The sequence below is a fragment of the Lynx rufus genome, unplaced genomic scaffold, assembly GCF_022079265.1.
Source record: "Lynx rufus isolate CCGP_SWC_20201006 ecotype Redwood Valley unplaced genomic scaffold, mLynRuf1.p SCAF_3, whole genome shotgun sequence".
Lineage (NCBI taxonomy): Eukaryota > Metazoa > Chordata > Mammalia > Carnivora > Felidae > Lynx > Lynx rufus.
The window spans coordinates 146,565,605-146,584,005 of record NW_025814845.1 but is presented as its reverse complement, the minus strand read 5'-3'; the positions used below and the strand labels follow the sequence as shown (position 1 = coordinate 146,584,005).

Below are 18,401 nucleotides of genomic sequence, written 5' to 3'. Positions count from 1 at the left end.
GCTGTCAGCACAGAACCCACTTTAGATCCTCTGTCCCGCTCTCTCTCTCTCTGCCCCTCGCCTGCTTGTGGTCTCTCTTTCTCTCTCTCTCTTGAAAACAAACAAACATTTAAAAAAAACTAACTCTTAGGCTTGAAAATTTAGAAAGAAGATGGTGTTTTTGGCTGCAATGGGAGACTTTGGCATTTGTGAAATAACATTTAATAAGATGGACAAATTTTTCATGACATATTAAGTAAAAGCACTTGGTAAATCAGTATGTATCTTATAGTCTCAATGCTTGTAAAAATATTTCACATACATGCATATGCACGGAACTGGAAGAGAACACACTAAAATTATCTGCATTAGCATAATGCCTACAAATAGCAGATGTTGAAATATTAAATACTGAATGCTATTTATTATCTCTCCACTCTTTCTTAATTGCCTACTCTGACTTCCCATTTGCTTCATTTTTTAAAATTTAAAATACATATACAAACATAGAGAACAAACTGAGAGTTGCCAAAGGGGAGGGCCGTGGGTGGATGGCAAAATGGGTGAAAGGGAGTGGGAGATACAGGCTTCTAGTTATGAAATGACTAAGTCACGGGAATAAAGGCACAGCATAAGGAACACAGTCAATGATATTACAATAGCATGCTATGGTGACAAATGGTAACTATATATGTGGTGGGCATAGCATAAACTATAAACTTGTCAAATCTCTATGTTGTACACTTGAAGCTAATGTAACATGTGTTAACTATATTCAAATAATAAACAAACAAACATATACAGTATAATTCCAATTATAAAAACAAAATATAGTCATTGCAGAATACCCAGGAAAATTTCAAAGCACAAAGAATGAAATAAAAATTGCCCATAATCCCTCAATTACCCAGAGGTACTCATGTATATATGTACATATATATGCATGTATTAAATAAAACCATAATATGCACCCAGTTTGTAAGTAGAAAGAGAAACATAAAGGAGAAAGAATAGAGGCATTAGTCATTAGAGATACTTAAAAGTAACTAGTTTCATTAGTGGAAAAATGCCCAAATTATAGTCTGTTTGGAGGTCAATAGCATATATCATCCATTGTTAAAAAATAGAATATATTTTAAAATATTTACTTTCTGTCTTTAACATATTAGCAAACCACTGTTATCTTTAGCTCTTTCAACTAACTCAACAGGCTCCACTGACGATTTTTCCATTTGCTTGGAAACCATTTCCATTCACCTATAAAGCAAACTGTGATAACTCTAATGATCTGAAGTATTATAGGGCTGTCAAGTCAGTGAGGACTAAATTAAACAGTATTCTAAGCACTTTTGTCAGAGATAACATAATTGTATATTTGCAGAAATTTTGTGGTTCAAATACAAACTCTGGGGAAAATGAATCTTAGAGTCTCTTGTGACATTAAGCAATTATTTAAAATATACAATTGTCTCTTAAGGATATAAGACCTTATAGCACAGCTGTTTGAGGATATCTTATGTAAATAGATTAAACAAATTTCTATTGTGTTTGATTTTCTGTAAGCCACTTTAGTCATAATTTATTTTATTTTTATTTATTTATTTATTTCCATACATTTTTTAATGTTTACTTATTTCTGAGATACAGAGAGAGAGACACACACACATACACAGAGCATGAGCAGGGGAGGGGCAGAGAGAAAGAGAGACACAGAATCTGAGGCAGGGTCCAGGCTCTGAGCTGTCAGCACAGAGTCTGATGCAGGACTTGAACCCAAGAACTGCAAGATCATGACCTGAGCTGAACTCAGATGCTTAACTGACTGAGCCACCCAGTTGCCCCTAATTATAATTTATTTTAATAAATTTTATTAAGTGACCAAATGACTCCCAAAACTGATAAAAGTATAGACACATAAGTGAAAGCAAAGTTAATATAAAATTCCATCTAAACAGGGGAAAAGTCCAAAATGAAAGTTGATGTAAGAAAATATATTAATAGATAATAATTAAGCCATTTGAAAATTTAAAACAGCCCAGACTTATATGAACTCAGTAATATTTATCTCCTCTCTTGCTGGAATTTGAAAAACAGCGTACTCTGACAATATATGATTGTTTAAAAATGAACTTGTAGAGCATCTGGGTGGTTCAGTCTGTTAAGAATTTGATTCTTGGTTTCAGCTCAGGTCATGATCTCATAGTTGATGGGATCAAGCCCCACATGGGGCTCTGTGCTGACAGTATGGAGCCTCTTTGGATTCTCTCTCTCTCCCTCTCTCTTTGCCCCTCCCTGTTTGTGTGTGCTTGCTCTCTCTCTCTCTCTCTCTCTTAAAATAATTAAACTTAAAAAATTGAACTTGAAGAACAAATGGTTTTAAACTCTTTATAACATTGTTACTCCTATTCTGACTTCTTTATTTTTCTTCTGTTCTATAAGAGGGCATAAATTATTGTTTGCATAAAACATTTTATACTTCATGCGAGAGGTGAAAATGTTTAGTAAGTGGCTAAAAGCAAACATTTCTAGGGTGTGTGTGTGTGTGTGTGTATGTGTGTGTGTGAAAATCTAAAATCTGAGAGGATAAAAGCTATTTACAGCAGGACAGATCAAGAACACAGAACCAAACAAGGCAAAACTACTTTAAAAAAAAAGATTTTATTGATTGACTGATTGATTGATGTTTGAGACAGAGAGAGGGAGAGTGAGATAGCAAGTGCGAGAGCAGAGGAGGGACAGAGGAAGACAGAGAATCTTAAGCAGTCTCCATATCCAACAAAGAGCCTGATGCGGGGCTCGATCCCACAACTGTGAGATCATGACCTGACCTGAAATCAAGAGTCAGAGTCTTAACCAACTGGCACTCCAAAAACTATTTTAGTATAATTAAAATTTCAAAGACAGAGGTGAATTGAAAGATAGCATCACTCTACTAATAATTAATTTATAATATACAATTTTTTGGGGGTTTCAATTATACTGAGAGATTCATATTCCTCTTCCTTTAGCGTAAAGGGTTCTAAGTCTGTCACTTCTCATTTTTGACATTTTCTAGTACAAATGAAAGAGGTGCTTCATCATGAGTTGATAATCCTTTTTGTGGAAATCCAGTTAAGATCCTGTATAAATTATTAAAAGCTATTTTTATCAGAATGGTGATTTCTTATAAAGAAGTTTTGCAGCATCAGCCATAGTAAATAAGATTCTATGATTAACCTTTGTTTTGCAATTTTAATCATTGGCTTTTTGGCTGGTAGTTTGTTTAAAAGCTTCAGGCTGGTAATGCACAGATTAAGCTACATTTTAAAGTGTCTATCAGTGTTTTGCTTCTGGGTTCTTGAACAGACATTCCATCAAATAAATTTTTCTTCATCATTAACACATATCTTCATTTTTAATGCCTACAGAAATCCTCTCTTCCAGCTTCTTTTATTTTTTAAATGTTTATTTATTTATTTTGAGAGAGAGCACGTGTGAGGAAGGGGCAGGAGAGGGGAAGAGACAGAATCCTAAGCAGGCCCCCCGTGCTGCCAGCACAAAGCCTGATGCAGGGCTCCATCCCACGAACTGTGAGATCATGACCTGAGTCGAAATCAAGAATCAGCCGATTAACCAACTCAAACACCTAGGCTCCTCCTTCTCTCCCAGCTTCTAAAACAAACAAATGGAAAGAAAGACAAAAATATAAATGTATTCAGGGACATGCATTTCATTGGTACCTATGCCTCATGAAGATGATGTATTTGGAACAGATGTGTTGACTGTATTATACTCTCAGGTTCTCAGAGAAAGTGAATTGATATGAACACCTATCATGATCACAATGTGATCTCCCAGTCACATACAAGTTTGCAGAATGACATGTGATGTCTCACTTCAGAAATGCCACCCATTGTACCAACTCATACTCAGTATTAATAATCTTAGCTATGTTTAAAAGAATGGCATAACTTCAGTATTACTGTCATTTTCCCTTTTTAGACTGCTTAAATGCCTGTCATTGTGAAATAGATGAGCTCAATTTAAACCAGATTTTTGTATGCTAATCACATTTAACTTGTCCCCGACATTCCTCGGTCTCGTTGGTCATGGCATTCCTATGACAATCCATTCCAATATTTAAATAAGTTTCTATATTCTTTTTTGCTTAGGTCTCTTTTGCCACCCCCAGTCTAGGAATGGCTCTAGTAGCCATCTTCCAAAGCCTTATTTAATTTCCATCGCTGTCCCTCATGCTTTCTCTGATCACTCAATTCCACATTGACGTTGTCATTTTTTTTAACTTTTGTGACTCACCCTTTGGGATTCACATCATTTAGAATTATTTTTAATTTAGAATGTGAAATATAGAACAGACATACCTCAGAGATGGTACAGTTTGGTTCCAGGCCACTGCAATAAAATGAATATGGCAATAAAGCAAGTCAATTGAATTTTTTGGTTTTCCAGAGCATATATAAGTTATGTATGTAGGTACACTATATTAAGTACATACTGTAATCTATTGAGTATGTAATACTCAATGCAATAACACTGCAATAGCATTGTATCTAAAAAACCAACACACAAATCCTAATTTAAAAATACTTTGTTGCAGGACACTTGAGTGGCCCAGTTCTAATTTTTAGAACTGTAGATGAAGATTTTAATGACAGACTAATTACCTTTTCTCTATATATAACTTCTCATTCTGCCAGGAGATTTAAAAAAGATTATTTTTATACTAATTCAGAATTTTTAATGAACATCTGCTTAGGTGTGTCTTTTTTCATCAATTTTTCCATCTTTGGACTGAAATATTCTTGAGATCCAAAAAATTTTCGGTTAATATTTTAAAAATTATTTTCTTTTTCAGTTGTTTAAATTCATGCATCTGTTCATAGTTTTAAGCCTTCTGCCCATAATTTCTATCTCTTAATTTCTGTGCTGTTTTGACATATTTTTATATTTCATCTTCCTGTCCACAAATATGTTTCAGAAGTCATCATCCACTCCTTCTATACTTACACTAAATGTTTTAAGTTCAACGTAACATTTTTAGTTCCAGAAAGTCCTTTGCATGGTTAAACTGATCCTCTTTGAACGTCCCATTGTTATCGTTGCTGCTGTTGTGTTTCAGCTCTCTCTGTCCCCTCTTGAAGTTCTATTTCACTAGATTTCAGTTTTTCTGTTGACGTATCCTTCTTGTATTCCTTTCTCTAGCTATTTATGACTATTATGCTCCTTTTTAATCTTGGCTTTACTTTCCCTTGAAATACAGGTTCACCTGTTCTTTCTTGGTAGCAATACCTGAACTGGAGAAACCATTAAATCACCTGTCCCTTACTGAGGTATCAGTATATTTCCAGAATTGTTCCTAGAATTTTCTATTCCCAGAATTATCAGTTGCAAAACCTAATCTTCTCCCAGTACCAAGTGTAGGGAGGAATCAGTTCACTTGTTCAGAACCTCCAGCCTGGTGTTCAGGCTTTCCCTGCCCCTTACAGCATTAATTCCTGTGTATGCTCAGGCCTTGCTGAGCCTTGTGATGGTTAATTTTGTATGTCAACATGGCTAAGCTCTGGTGCCCAGATATTTGTCAAGCATTATTCTGGACGTTTCCGGGTGGTGTTTTTTTTGGATAAGATTAACACTTAAATTGGTAGACTTCAAATTAAGCAGATTACCCTCCATAATGTGGTTGGGCTTCATCCAATCAGTTGAAGAGCTTAACAGAACAAAGGCTGACTTCTGAGCAAGAAGGAATACTACAGTGAACTGTCTTTGGACTTGAACTGCAACTCTTTCCTGAGCCTTCACCCTGCCAGCCTTCCCATCAGATTTTGGACTTGTCAGGCTCCTTCCACAATTGGGTGAGCCCATTCTTCAAAACAGATCTCTCTCCATACATATATATATAATCCAAACATATATACATTTGTTGATTCTGTTTCTCTGGAGAAACCTGACTAATATAAGCCTTGGTCCCATCATCCTGGCCCTGACATCTTTTTATTTCAGGAGAGATACTTGTTATTGAGAATAATCAGAAGAACATAAAAATTGGCTCTATGGCATAGTGTGCTCTAAGTGTCTGCTATATTTATTAATCCCTCATGAATAATTGCCAAAACTGATCCATAAAGCAATACTTGCTATGTTTTGTACTCTGCCTATAGGTTTGCAAGATGCTTACCATCTGAACCAAACGGAATCATCTAACACGGTGTTTGAGGAAGCCTGGCATAAGTGATTTACATCCTAGAGATAACCTAAACTGACCAGTGACTGCTCTACCCAGTCACATCCTCACTTCTAAGGCATTTTGCCTGGAGATACAATGAAGAAGGCCGTCATTAGAGAAAGGAAGAGCAGAAGCAGTAGAAGCTGACTGAGATGCAGAAGATATAACTCCTCACCAGATAGGAAGAAAGAGCTTTTCTAATGGGTTGTTCCTTGCTGTGCAGCTACAAAGCCACTGGGATATTACTAGGGCCACATTGCAGGCTGTCCAACTTTCAGATTCTTCTGAAGCCCAGGAAGGTTGCCTATGTAAGTATTTTCTCCTTTTCAGCACCTTTGGTTTACTGTTAAATGTCCACAAGCTGACTGACATTATCTGACCGTGTGTCCTCTACTCCTTTCATTATGAAGGAACTAACACATCATTAAATTTAAATAAATATTTAAAGGTATCTTTAAACAGTTCAAAAACATTACAGGGCATGTATATTTCATTTATTAAAAAAAAGTATTGCATTGTTCTTTGCCAAATCCATTTTGTTCATTATTTTAAAAAATTGACTACAAATCTTCATAAAAGCGGTAGAATTGCTCTTTTTTTTAGTAGTTAAAAGTAACACGTTAATACAATTGTTTATGAACTTGAAAAATTATTCTATAAGCATTTATTAGTTTACTAATGTTTTTACAATATTATAATTTTGTTTAAAAATAAGTTAAATACAGGGGTGCCTGGGTGGTTCAGTTGGTTGAGCGTCCGACTTCAGCTCGGGTCATGATCTCACAGCTCGTGAATTCGAGCCCCGCGTTGGGCTCTGTGCTGACAGCTCAGAGCCTGGAGCCCACTTTGGATTCTGTGTCTCCCTCTCTCTCTGCCCTAACCCACTCGCATTTTGTCTCTGTCTCTCTCAAAAATAAACATTAAAAAAAATAAGTAAAATACAATTTATAATGGTGTAGATTGCTGGCTAAGAGTTTATGCATGACTGCTTATTTTAACATAATAGTACATTGAAAAGGAAAATAGAATCATCTAACATATTTACATCTATAGTGCAGTCTGTATTTACTGGGGTGGGGTTGGGGGTCTCAGCTTGAGTCCAGTTGTCCCCAGTGGTGAAATTTTACTCATCTGATGAACTAGCCTAGAGGTATCTGCTGGTTAAATTTATTCTCTTGTGGGTTTTCACACATTCAGATTGTACACAAGCAAGTAGCGCATTAGGGGAAGAAAGAATATAGAACAACCAGTTGATGTCTGATATTGGTTCCCAGTCTGGTTTTAGAAACTTGTAGCTGAGTCCTTTTGACAAAAGAAGGAGCTCTTTTGTATAAGGATCTCCGGGAGAGAGTGAATTGCAAATTTAGTGCCTAGATGACAAAGTGCTACACAAAACGGAGAAAAGAGGAATTCCCTTGCCCACTTCTCTAAAGAACAACCATATGCAGGGCTGTGAAAAACACAGCATAATGCCTTAGTGACATGATGCTGCTTTGGGAGCACTGGAGACAAGGTTCCAGTGCTGGTGGCAGTAAGATGCTGAACTTGAGTAGCAACCATCAGTTGTCAGTGTAGGGTCAGAGTAAATGAATAGGGATGTTAATGCCTAGTAAACTTGCAGTTACTTCCAGGGAGCTCAGAAATTATGGTGAGGTTTTGTAGAGAGAAGATTGGGGGTCCATACATAGTGGAAAGCAAGAGTCAGAGAAACTGAGTCATCACTATTGATATGGTCTCCATTTATGCACAGGTGAATAAGGCACAAGACAATTCAGGTTACATGTGCTATAGGTGGCAAATAGTTGAAGAAGGAAGAGTCACTAAACAGATAAGAATAGTATTTATAAAAACAAGGTTGTCCCAGAATATTGGAGTTATGCATGCCATTAATTTGAAGGGGTGTGTGTGTATGCATCTATAATATTATCACTTGATATATTTATGTAATATACATGTTTAAAATCACATGCATAATGTGACACACATATACATATAAAATCACTTTTCTAATTTTGTTTCTTTATTTTTATATTTGACCATTATATTTTTATATTTATACTTTTATTTATTTATTTTTATATTTTTATATTTGACCATTCCTACTAATGCGGCTTTTGTGAGAAACATTGAGGCAATGTGCAAGAAATCACTGTACTCATGTTAAGGCACTATGCAGATAGAAAGAATGAAAAGAAAAAAATGCAGTATAAAGGAAAGAATAATATAGGATTTGTAGTAAAAAAAAATGGTAGGTCTTTGTCATAAGTATGACACTGACTTTCCAAATTTGGAGAATGCAATTAGTGTCTTTGTTCTGGTTACAAAAATGCTAACAATGCACATGTCAGAAGGCTTATAAAATATTTTATCAAGTTGCATGAAATATTTCTATCATTATAAAACACAAGAACTAAAAATTGAGCATCAATCCAATAACTTCTTTGTTTATAAGACATATGCTATAATTTCAAAAGTTATTCCTTGGGGTGTCTGGGTGGCTCAGTTCGTTGAGCGTCTGACTTCAGCTCAGGTCATGATCTCATGGTTCATGGGTTTGAGCTCTGCATCTGACGGCTCAGAGCCTGGAGCTTGCTTTGGATTCTGTGTCACCCACTCTCTCTGCACCTCCTCTGCTCGTGCTCTCTCTCCCTCTCAAAAATAAATAAACATTTTTTTAAAAAGTTACTCCTCAATGACTACCTTTTCCTTAATACAAAATAAAAAGAATTTTATATGCATGAGTGGAGATATATATCTATATCTATATCTATCTATCTATCTATCTATCTATAATATAGATAGATATCCCGATTAATGTGCACTATTAAATTCTATTAGATTGTTATCTAGGTCAATGTCTATTAAGTTAATCTAGTAATTCTAGTCCAATAATGAATTTGGATCCCTAAGGCTCAATTGGTCACTATGGAAATTCAAATAATTATTAAATGCCTCATAATACTAATTCCTTTGTGATCTCTCCTGGTCATTTCACATCAGTAAACCAAACACTGTATCAAATTACATTCTTTATCCATTAAATCTATTTCTTCATTATATTAGAATGTCTATGTTTTATAAATAATTCAAGTTTGTTACACATATTTGCGGACAGATATTTTCCTTTAAAATCAAACAATCCTATTCTGAGCTCCTAGTATTCCTGAGGATCGTTTATGTCACGTTTCTATGACTACTAAGTGTCAGAAGGCCCAGTTGCTTTCATCGGGCATGAAGGCTGCTCAAAAACCACTGCTATTCACTCAGAGCACAAGTCAAACTGGCATTTACAGTTCTGAAGTCAATGTCTCGACAGTGTTGCCATCAGTCTCTGGTGCTGGCACTTTTCCTTCCCTAGTGGGTAAACACACACATTTCCTCTACAGCCCTCATTAAATAATGGAGCCAAGAAGGCCCAGAACTCATTACTGAAATATTTGTGCCAGATCCTGGAGATGAATTTTGGAGGGTGTTCAAATAATCACTTGAATCTCTATGAATTATACCTAAAATACAATGCCATAATGATAATTTAGGCTTGAACGAATTACAATCCCTCAAATCATGGGAAACTCTCAGTTACCATAGCATTAGCGTGTTGTAAATTTTAGTTGCCATCATAAGGATGACACCAGAGTCCCAGGTCATCAAAAATTAATTGTCTATTTTTTGTTCTCTTACTTTTCTTCCTAAAACTTATATATACTGAATAAGTACATAAACTATACTACACTAAATGTAAGGATGGTTCTAACCCCTACTAAAAATTAAAGCCACAGCAAAAATAACAAATCTAACTTCATGGAGTTTCAAGATTTACTATTAACAGATAGATTACTACCATTAGAATTGTGGCACAAATATTAGTGGGTATTAGAGTTTTCTGTGTGGTAAGCTGATAGAAAATACAAACTTACACTTCACCCTTACTTCAAAGCTGTACAGGAAAGGGTTATAACTGGAAAGAACAAAATTGAGTGCAAGACTTCAGGAAAATGAATGGCAGACATGAAATCAATTTAGCCTGGATCCGTTTAGTTTACTGGATCCATTTAGATTCAAATCCTTTGCTTTACTAGATGTTTCTCATCTTTTCCTTCTTGGCTCTTATCAGACATTATCTTCCTTCAGCAGAACATTTTCCATTTCCTCATGATCAAGGATTATTATCTACTCATATAACTCCCACCAAATGTGGAGCATTTATAGCCAGAAAAAAATTGATAATAATCACAACTACCATATGAAAACAATTTTTATCAAAACATAAGCAAAATACCTGGTTGGAAACAGGTTTGGGGCAGATGCTTACAAAATGTTTGTCTTATAATAATAAAACCTAAAGTGAAGAGATATAGCTCTACTTGAAGTATGTGATAATATGAACCCCCTTGTGACAATTTTTGGGAGATTTTGTGCCAATCAACTAGATTTGAAGGCATGAAAAAATTATGATAGGTTATTCAAATTATAACCCTATAGGCATAGGAATCAGGGTTCTGTGAATATACAAATGACCACTAATTGAGCATAACCACAGTCCAGTTAGTTTAATTATGTAACTTAACGCTTAAAATAACTGTGTGATAGGGGCTATCATTAAACCACATTTTACAAATGTGAAAAATAAGACCAAATAATCTTATGCACACTTACCCAGGGGAAGCTGATTTTTCTAAACAGAGATATTCTTAGTTTGGCAAAAAATAGGTAAATTGAACTATTTTAAAAGTTAATTTTGTCTTATTTTTAAATACAAACTCATTGCAGTTTACTAAATCTCCTGAGATGTTTCTACTGCTATTTTCATGTGATAATATTGAAGGGGTTTTTCCCTAATGTCACTCAATTCTGTTTCAGCTAAATTTTGTTCTATTATTAGACATATAAATGATACATCTCAACAGAATGCTCACAATCTTTTCACTTCCATTTTACATTTTCATTATTATACAATAACTGTCAAAGGAAATATTTCATTAAAAGTTAATTTTAACCCAATGAATAATAATAAATGTCATTTTGGTAATACTTCCCAAAGTTGACCAAAGATCTCATTACAAAATTTATTGAGAACATATCATAGATATAAAATATTCTGAAATTACTAACAATAAACAATGCTCATTGTTGCTGGTAATTAAAAAAAATATGCCAGATACTATTTTTAAGGGACATGAGGCATAACTTAAAAATGACCAGGAGCCATGGGCACCTGGGTGGCTCAGTTGGTTGGGCGTCTGACTTTGGCTCAGGTCATGATCTCACAGTTTGTGAGTTTGAGCCCCACGTCTGGCTCTGTGCTGACAGCTCAGACCTGGAGCCTGCTTCAGATTCTATGTCTCCCTCTCTCTTTGTCCCTCCCCAGCTTGCTCTCTCTCTCTCTCTCTCTCTCTCAAAAGTAAATAAACATTAAAACAAAATTTTTAAAAAATGACCAGAAGCCATTGTAGTTATAGCAAAATTACCATTTTTTTTGTACCTCCTGAATGCAAAGTAGTTACAGTATCTCCCAGATGAAGCACATTTCTGTTTCCCATTCTGTTTGGTTGGCAATCTTGCTCAATTATGTAGAATAAGGACATTTAAGAGCAAAATGGGTCCCTGATCAGCACTAAAGTGAGCTGTTGTTTAAAGGAACATAGAAAACCTTACTATTAATCATTTTAAAGCATGGTACACTCCTACTTCTCAAATAGTGTTTTAATTCATACTCTTCAGATGTTTTGCTATGGAAATTCACAATGATTGGTATAAACATCTGGTAACTTTGATCGTAAGGTTTAAGGGGGCCTTGGATGCAATCTCCAGAAGGGAAAAGCAGCAACCATTTGTGTCAGGTTTTCACAATACGCTCTTAATATAGGAGTGTCATTATTCAAAAACTCCAATTCATTGATCCAAGATAATATTGCAATTTAGAGCCTTTGGACAAATGATTATATTTCAAGGAATTATAAAATTCTTAATTCATTAAATAAATACATATACGTGTAAATATAGATAGATAATTATTATAAAATTAAGTAGCATAAAGGGTTAAAAAATGCATGAAAAGGACTATATCTGTATAGGATAATGTGTTGCTTGGCAGGTATGTATGTCTAAGCTGGTGATATATGGTTTTGTGTTCTTACTCAAGGAGAGACTGGGTTGAAAGATATGAATCATGAGTGTTCCAAACAGCAGGAATAATAAATGAAAAGTCACATGTTTAGCATGCTTAAGGAAAAACAAAGAGGCCAATTTGGCCAGTGGAGTGACTGAGTGTCAATTGATCGAATATCAATCAGTAGGAGACCAGGACAGTGACATGTCAGGAGTAGATCATGTTGGATCTCATAATCATGGAATAGGTTTGGATTTAATTTTGAATATAATGAGCAGCGTTTGTAGGCTTTTGAGCAGAGGAGTCAAATGCTCTGATCAGGTTACATATTTGTAGAAGATCTCTCTGGCTGCTATTTGAAAAGCTGACTATGGGACAAGGTGATCAGTTGGGAGGCTACTGAAATAATTTAGGTAAGAGAGATCAATGGTTTGATGTCAGTAACAGTGAAATCTCCTTCAACCATGCTGCACACTTTGTAAGAGCCACTGTAGTTCATTTTTGTGTATTTTTTCTTTCGGAGTTTGAAGCAGTATTTAAAATATAGTGACATTGAAAAGTATTTTTTGAACAAGTGAATGAATAAATGAATAGAATAAGACAATAAAAACTTTGAATATTCAAAACTATGATTAACTAAGACAAATGGAAGTAGTGAAAAGTTAGATATAATTTCATAAGATTCTTGAGGCTTATAGGAGAATGTGTGAGTTGATATGATTATATGAGGGGATAATCCATTTCAAAGAAATAGATCAAATACAAGAGTTGAGAATAGCTTTTTTCATGTTGAGTTCACACATACTGAAATCCCAAAACCAGTGATAAGCATAGTGAAAATCTTTAAAGTTAAAATAAAAAGAAGACTGGACAGGAAATTTTTCAAATTTCAAAACTAAAAATAAGTGCTTTCTAGAAATACAGATGAATAGTCTTAAAATGATTTCATAAAACACATGTACATATGTGCACATGCACACACACATATGCACCACCCTGGATAGACTGCAGGAAAGGATGTTTTTACCACTTAGAGAAAGATGTTATGACAATTAGGAAACATCACATATTAAATAAGAAACAGTTACCTAAACCAATTGCATTTTCTTCTCAACATCTGGTACAAGTTATTAGATCCACAGATGGGGGATATGCCACAGGCAGACTTTATTTTGATTTCAGAAATATATTTACCTTTTTTTTTCAAATTATATATAGAGAAATGTCAACTGGATAGCTTTTTAGCTGCTAGAGTAATACTGAATAATGTATAATATAACAATATATAATGAATAATACATCATTATCAATTTATATATTGTCTTTTATATTATATCAAAGGAATCCCTAGTTCAGTTCCTTCCATTCAACTTTTATAAATAATTTGAATGATTTTCAAAAAGCATCCTTTTCAGTTTAGGGATAGTATGACTCAGAAGGATAGCAAAACTGTTAAAAGATGAAACCTAGTGTCAATAAATTCTAAAATGAGAATTTGATGCTGAAACTAACTTAATGAAACACAATGGGATTGTATATAGAAAACATATGGTTAGAAAAAATAGCCATGCTAAAAATATGGCTGACTTATTATGAAAAAGAGGTCAGAAAATTAATTGAATGAAAGCCAACTTTATCTGATATCAGGGTAGACCTTTATCTTTTCAAATTTGGTTTACCTTTTCCAGGAAGGCTTCCTGACTCTGACATGCTATGTGGATACACTTCTTCTATGGTTAAATTAGTTTGGTTAATGCTAATCTCAAAACAAAGCAGTACAAGATTATGAAATAATAAAAGCTCTGTGTTTCTTTGAACATTTAGTTAGAATTCTTCTAACAAATTCAAAGAACCCATTAAATTTAGTATAACTCTAAGGATACAGATGTACCAGAAAACAACCCCAATACTACACCTAAGGTCTTAGAGTCTATCCTTCAATTGCATTTTTTTCTGTTTTTATTGTTTTAATGTAGGAAATGTCCATTTCCTGAAAGGTGAAAGAAATACCTTCCTCATTACTCACCTGAGTTAAACAGCATGGCCCCCCATAAATTACTTACTAACTAAAAACAGATACTTAAAATGCCTGATATTCAAAAATTACCATATATGTCTCAAAGATGTAATTGCCAGAACAAAGAATAAACAATCTTAATAAAAATATAACAAGGACATTTAATGAAATGCATGCTTATGTTAATGTATTTTTGAAAATATTATTGAGATTTTTATTAATAGGTAATTTCTGGATTTTCTTATTGTTAAGATAATTTCAGTATTTAAGTAGGCTAGACATTTGAAAACATAACTAAAGTATAACTAAAACATAAAAAACAAATATAAAACGCTGGAACACAAAGCAGTGCTATGTACTTAAAGTGCTACTTAGAAGGGAATGTAGAGTCCTAAATATGCGGTCTACAGGAGTAGAGAGGCTGAAATTAAGGGGCTATGAATCAATTTTAAAAATTAGGAAAAAATATAGTAGGGAAATAAAGTCAAAGAAAAGAAATACTACATATAAGACTGTAAACATATGAGAAAAACATAACAGATACGATAAACAAAGTAAAAACCTGGTTTTTGAAATGACTGATAAAATTGACAGGTTCCTGGTTTAATAGATTAAGAAGAAATGAAAATAACAGTACAAATGATATTTGAAAGAAAAAGCAACATAAATTTAAGCATTGCAGACATTATGAAATATTTGAAGATGTTATGTATAAATTTACTAATAAATATGAACACTTAGAAGTAATGGACAAATTGATAGAAAAATACAGTTATTTCCAGGAGAAATAGACAATCAACTAGTGCTGTAACCATTTTAAAAGTTTAACCTAGTAGCTACATTCTTTGCTCCAAGAAAGTCCAGGTCCAGATAGTTTCACCCACAAGGTCTCTATAATTATCAACAAATGTATAATTCTCATATGCAACAAGCAATTACAAAGCACAGAAAGACAGAAATTATTACCCGAGTAATTTATGAAGCTATCATTACATTGTTACCAAAATTTGACATGGGGTCTATGAGAAAAACAAAAACAAAAACAAAAACAAAAACAAAAAAAACTTGTGTCCAGTATTCATTCATGAATAAAGACTCAAAAATGTTGAATAAAATATTAGCAAACCAAATCTGATAATAAATAAAAAGACAGATTTAGTCTAGAATTGGAAATTTGATTTCCATTACAAAATAAATAGAAATAATATACCCAAATAACATATTAAAAGAGAAAATTTATCTTTTATCTATTTCAACAGACGCAAACAAACAAAAAACTTCTGATAATAGCAATATTCATTTAGGTTTAAACAAAAATAAACAAGACTCTCAGTAAAGTAGCTCCAGAAGGCTTAGCAATCATAATAAAGTGTATTTTCATTAAATAGATAAAATCTTAAAGTAAGTGTCTAATCTGTGACAGTCAGAATTAGAACAGGTCATGATATGCCACCAAAAACCACTATTTACCATTACGCTGGGATGCCAAGCAAAGACAGTAAGTAGAACTAAACAAACAGAACAAAAATTATAAGATCTAGAATGGAAGGAAAAAAAAATTAAGCACTGTCAATTCTTGTAGCGTTGAGAATTCAAGCTAACATATAGGTAAATAATTATAATTAATAGTGGGTTTAGAAAGTTTCAAATTCAAGTAAATATTAAGATTTATTAATATTCTATATATCAGCTACAATGTGGAATTTCAATAAAATCAATAACATGTACAATGCCCATATAACATTGGTTTTTTAGGAATAACACTAAAAAATGTGAGGATACAATTATTAACATCTCTAAAGATAATAAATAAGCAGCAAGTAAATATCATATATGCCATAGAATAGATGATTCAATATTGAAAAATAGTCAGTTATTTCTTAATTTAATGCTCTACCCCAGAACCATATACAAAAATATTTAGAGCAACATTATATATAATGACGAAAACCCAGGAACTCCCCAAATGCCCATGAAGGGGAGAATGTTGTAGAAAATTAAACAACAGTGGAAATAAATCAATGAGAATTACACACAAGGACAGGGATGAATCTCAAAAATTATTTTGAGTAAAAGAAGAAATTCAGACATTATGATTCAATTATTAGATTAAGCCCAAACACAAGAAAAATGCAACAGTATTTGTTTAGGTATAAATACATAGGTAATAAAAATCTACACAGATGATCCTTTTTCTTGACTTAGATACTAAGAACAGAGATGTTTGACTGTGTACCTGCTTGTATATTTGTGTGTGTGTAGTCCTTTTATTTATGTACTATTTCATATAATTTTAAATTATGAATTTTAGTCTATTTCAGTTGTCATGTATTTTCCAGCGAATCATATAACATTTAGCATTTCAAAGTTTTCTAATTCCATAGAAAATTTATGCTTTAGAAAATTTGTTATATTTCCAATTTTCTTTGTAGGTCAACTTTCCCTTGGCCCAAGTAAGATGAGAACATAAACAGCATGCTTACACAGGAGGCAGAAAGAATGATATGAAGCAGAGATTATATGAAGTACTGGATTTTTACCCAAAACCCATCACACAGGTGAAGGCTAGGCATACCAAATCAAGTGAAAGAAATTTATAGTTATTATTAGCTGAGTTTATAATATGTCCAAATAATTGGCCAATTATTTAGGTGTATTATCTTTAATCCTTCAGCAATTCTGCAAAGTATAACATCAGAAAGATAAATTGATTTGCCACCTAAATAGCTCATGTACAGAAAAGACAATATGAACCCAGGTGCATCTCTCCCTCACATATGTGCGCTGTCATTACTCCATATTGTCCAAATATTTATTATTCAATGTCTGACAGTGGGATGTAATGGAGCATGATAAGACCTGATTTTTAATCTAGTTTTGCAAATTATTATGTTTGATCTTGGATAATATTTAATAAATTCTTAAGGACCCAGTTCCATATTGCTTCTTTTCTTTTCTTTCTTTTACAAATTTGGGATAATAATTTCTATTAGAGTAATTATGTGGTTTAAATAAAATTCATATGTAAAGTACCTAGTACAAAATATCTGCTCAATAAATTGAAGTTTAAGTTGATTAAATTATGTGAGCATCTCCAAAAATTTTCAGCATCCTGGGGTTAGAAAAAGGAACAGATGGTTGGATTAATACAGGGCTTATTGAGAAAATAGAAGGAAAAGATAAGAGAGCTGGAAAAGTGAGGATACTGGAAGGAACCATTCATGGGGTCATGGCCAAGTGGGGAGACAATGAAAGCTGGAAGAGCTTGGTTCTCTGACTAATAGAGAACATTCTTGGGATGAGCAGCTTTAATGAAGTTGAGGGGAGAGAGGAGCTTTATTTGGAGAAAAGGAATGGAAGAAGAAAATGAAAGAAGGCTATAATTAGATCAACCACAACCGGTCCAGAGCAAAAACATTTCACAGTCTGTACAATTTCATAACTATTTAAATACTCACACTCCAGTTTGCCTGATGGGATGATCTATGAGAAAGGTTAACCAGGAGGACCTCATACTGCGCTTGGTCATAGTTTTGCTGCCGATTTGACTTGGAATGCAATGTCTCAATGCTGCTGAGATGTCTCAGTCCTACCAAACAAAGGGTTCTCTAGTTCTATGACATCCTCAGTATGAAAAAAAACAGAGCTTCTCTGGTTGAGTGAAAGCATATGGACTTCATACCATATGTTACTCATGTTCATTTGATTTCTAATTATATACCTTTCTGAATCCCTGTTTCCAACAACCTAATTTTACTGTCCTTCTAAAAAGACTTATTTTCTCTGGTTACTTTTTCCAAGAACTAAAATGTTTTCTCTATCTCTATCTAGTTCATATGATCTACCAACTTGCTGTTCCCCTGCCAAGGTCTAGAACTGTGGTACCCCTTCAATATTGTGCACTGTTAGACATACATCAGCCCTAACAAGCAAAACAAGCTCAAGACAGATGTCAACCAACCAAGTCAAGTATCACTGATAAATCTTAAGATATCCTCAGAAATTACTAGAAAGCAGTCTGGAAATATGAAATATTATAGATTTCTAAAACTTATGTAACCTCTTCTTCAGCT

The 18,401-nt window shown here is 33.7% G+C and overlaps 1 protein-coding gene across 1 annotated transcript in view; it reads right to left on the bottom strand.

Moving 5' to 3' along the window:
* Positions 1 to 18,401, bottom strand: part of GALNTL6 (polypeptide N-acetylgalactosaminyltransferase like 6) — a 1,217,468-nt gene that overhangs the window by 757,221 nt on the left and 441,846 nt on the right. The window lies entirely within an intron of this gene.